General features: G+C 28.2%; 1 long non-coding RNA gene across 1 annotated transcript; it reads right to left on the minus strand.

Annotated features, from left to right (window-relative positions):
• Positions 1-793: 793 nt before the first annotated feature.
• LOC110422747 (uncharacterized) lies at positions 794-1,757 on the minus strand. The gene is made up of 2 exons (XR_002445763.2): positions 1,496-1,757; positions 794-1,083 (listed from the first exon to the last, which is right to left on the minus strand). It is a non-coding gene; the product is annotated as an uncharacterized LOC110422747 (long non-coding RNA).
• Between the last annotated feature and the right edge of the window lie 2,407 nt (positions 1,758-4,164).

Genomic DNA, 4,164 nt, shown 5'->3' on the forward strand with positions numbered 1-4,164 from the left:
ATTAATTTGACAAGGACTAGATTATTTAAAATTAGAAAAGGAGGATTAAAGTGATCAATATTCTTTTGTAGAAGGACCCAAATAGAGACTTTAACATAATTAAGCATTCCATTACATATATATATATATATATATATATATATATAAAAGCAGAATAATTGAGTGAAGTCAAACATGTAGGTAGCTTTTGATACGAGAAAAGTGGAAACACATTTTTACAATGTATATAATTAAATTACATTATAGTGTTTGTTTTGTAACAGACCACTGCAATGTAAGATTGTAATACAATTACATTACAGCCAAGGGACGTAATGTGATTTCAGTTCAAAGCCAATGCAATTACATTACATTGCATTTTGTAATGTTATTACCCTTCAACTTTATTACTTTTTTAAAAATATTTTGTGATGTCATAATTAAAATAAAAATGTTAAAATAAAATATATAATATAAGAATTAAAAGTTAAAATAAAATATATAATATAAAAAATTATATTAAAAAATAAAAATAAAATATATAAGGTTATAATAAAAAATAAAAAATAAAATATATAAGGTTATAATAAAAAATAAAAATAAAATATATGACATTAAAAATATATTTAAGAGATGATATTATATAAAAATTAACAATAAAAATACAAGTATACTAAATTTACATTTTAATAAATAAGAATAATTTTAAAAATTAATATTACATTCCCATCAAAATATTTATAAACCAAACACTGCAATGTTATCTTCTTTGTATTTTAATTATTATTTTGCTTGTATACTAAACAATGTAATATTATTTTTCCTACAATCACATTATTTGTAATCACATTACTTTCAATCGTCGTACATTATAAAGTATTAAACACAACCGTAATGTAACTAGTGACTCTTGTCAAATTTTTTTGCAAAAACACTAGCTATACTTTCACACTTATAATGGTAGCAAGTATACAGCTGGGCATGAGTCTAGCTAGAACGGTGCTGGTGATGGAATAACAGGGAAATGGCTCTTCGTCCTGGCCCACGATGGAGTAGGAGGCGGGCTTGGCAAGGGTTTTTTGCCCAGCTTGCGCAACTTTAAATCTGCAAATTGTTAAAACCCCTTCCTCATTATCAGTCTTCCATTGATACATTCGTGTCAAATTTATAACAAATTAAAAATATTAAATTCTTTTCAAGTAAATATTCATATGAATATAATTAACATTAGAAAATCTTGATAAAGTGATTGCTACACTTTCTTAATCCACATAAAAAGTAAAGTTCGAATTCTGTCTCCTCTTAAACTTTTTTCATACATTAAGAAAAGAATACTAATAAATAAACACAAATCACAAGTCATAGATCCAATTAACCACAAATCACAATAAAAGAAAGGGAGGAAATTTGAAAAAGAAAATAGAAGTTAGTAAGTCATTACTGTTTTCTCTCTATAGAAATTAAAGATCGGTGCAAAGCGAGGGGTTTTAGTTGCAGGGAAGTGGGTGCAAATTACCTGCACTTGTTGGAGCCGATTGCATGGCCAGAACTGAAATTATCAACATGAAGACAATGAAACGAGGAACGAAGGAAGATAGGCGACCCATCTCTATACTTAATTCTTTCTCTTGGACTCTTGTCCGCGACCCTGTGTCACCTAACCTCCAATGAATAATAAACATAGATATAGTAGCTAGGTAATAAGCAGCTGGTAGTCAAAGTCGTCGATGTCGAAAACTATGACGAATTCATGAGCGTCAACCAATACTAAGAATGACAAGTAGGTTTCAGCCAGACCAATGACAAAACAGATACATTGCGTGTCAAAGAGAAAAATAGTATTATTTATAACATACTTGAAAAGAAGTTTCAACGGAACTTCTAAAGTATTATTTATAAAATACCTAAATAGTATTATTTAGGTAAAGAGTTTGTGAAGTTCCAAGGGGGTCTCCAAGCAGGGCGGCTTGCTTTGAAAAAAAGTGCTTAAATGATTAATCTTTTTTATTAAAATTAAAAAAAATTATCATTAGTTAAAAATTATTAAAAATGTATTTTGTTCATTAAAAATAGATAAAATAATTGAGAATTATTAACATTAAGGGAATTGAGAAGTGACCAAAAATAGAGATTTATTAGGTAAATAATTAAAAAAGTGAGAGAATACGTAATTTTATTAAAAGCCTAAAGTACTTAAATATTTAAATGAAATCTTTTTTATTAGAATTAAGAAAAATTATCGTTAGTTGGAAATTATTAAAAATATATTACGTTCATTGAAAATAGAAAAATAATTGAGAATTATTAGTATTATGGAAATTGAAAAGTGATCAAAAATATAAAGATTTATTAGGGAAATAATTGAGAAAGTGAGAGAATATGTAATTTTATTAAAAAGCTTAAAGTGCTTTAATATTTAAATGAAATCTTTTTTATTGAAATTAAAAAAAATTAACATTAGTTGGAAATCATTAAAAACATATTACGTTCATTGAAAATAGGAAAAACAATTGAGAATTATTAGCATTATGGGAATTGATAAGAGATAAAAAAATAAAGATTTATTAGGCAAATAATCCAGAAAGTAAGAGAATATGTAATTTTATTAATTATTTTGACTTTTACATAAATGAGGAAGTAAGATAAATAGTTGAAACTTAATAAAAGGTAGGAAGTGAGAGAAAATAAATATTTAATAGACATTTAATTTAAAAAATATTCTATTAATTATTTTAATTTTTATATATATGATATAAAATATAAAGAAAGATATACTAAGAAAATAATTAAGAGAATAATTGAGAAAGAAAACTTCTGATTCATTTCTCATGAGAGAAGAACTTCTAATTTATTTCGCATTATTTCTGATTATTATTGATTGTAATTTTTCATCAAGTACAAAGCCCTATTTATAGGGTTACATAAATGTGAAGGTTACATAGTATTAATGAAGATATTGATGAACCATCACAAATATATACATTGATTATTAATGAAACTTGAAAGGTTGGGAGATTCAATGGACAAATTCATTTATTCATAACACTCCCCCTTAAAATAGTGCTTTAAAATTCTACCTCATTAAAATCCTAAAGCTGAAAAAATCCAATGCGACAAAAACCAAACAGAAGGAAACAAATACAGGCATTTAATAATTTCTCCCTTTTAGATGAAACATCATTTCAAGGGCTTCATAGAACATGCTTTAAATTGCCTCATTAAAAACCTTAAGTCAGAAAAACCCAATGGAACAAATATCAGACATAAGGGAAAAAGAGTACAGTGCATAGTTTATTATCTGTTCCCCTTCAATTAAGCCATATTGCCACTTCCAAGGCATTTGATATTTTTCCGCTTCAAGGGCAAATTAATCTTGCATCTGATTAACTCGCCGCATTCCAATGCTAGATACTAATTTCTCAAATGTCGATGTTGGCAATGATTTGGTAAAAAGATTTGCAAGATTATTGGAGGAGCGAATCTGTTTAACGTCAACTTATTGACTTTCTTGAAATTCGTGAGTATAGAAAAATTTTGACGAGATATGCTTGGTCCTATCTCCTCTAATATATCCTACCCTGACTTGTGCAACACAAGTAGCTCATAAATTATAGTGGGGGAATTTATAATCGGTGTTAAGTAACAAGAATCATGAATATGTGCTATAACGGATCTCAACCAAACACACTCTCTTTCAGCTTCATATAGAGCGATAATCTCAAAGTGGTTGGAGGATGTAGCTACTAGCGATTGCTTAGTAGAGTGCTAAGAAATGGTGGTGTTGTTATAGAAAAATAAATAATCGGTTTAGGAGTGAGCCTTGTGCGAATCAGAATTATATCTTACATCAACATATCCAACTAAAACCAAAGTTAGTAGAATCCTTGGAATGATATAACCCTAAATCTATGGTTCCTCAGAGATAATGGAAGATACGTTTTATCCCATTCCAATGTCTCTAGGTTGGCTTAGAACTAAAGTGGGCTAACAAATTTATTGCAATAGCAATATCTAGTCTCATACATTGTGCCGAGTACATTAAAGCCTCAATAGTATTGAGATATGGTTCTTTAGGACCAAGTATTTCCTAATCAGATTCTCTAGGATGAAACAGGTCCTTTGGGGGATTAAGAGACCTTATAACCATAGGGGCGCTCAATGGGTGAGCCTTGTCCATGTTAAAAT

Source organism: Theobroma umbraticum, unplaced genomic scaffold, assembly GCF_002168275.2.
Source record: "Theobroma umbraticum cultivar Fairchild unplaced genomic scaffold, ASM216827v3 scaffold_146.0, whole genome shotgun sequence".
NCBI classification, from domain to species: domain Eukaryota; kingdom Viridiplantae; phylum Streptophyta; class Magnoliopsida; order Malvales; family Malvaceae; genus Theobroma; species Theobroma umbraticum.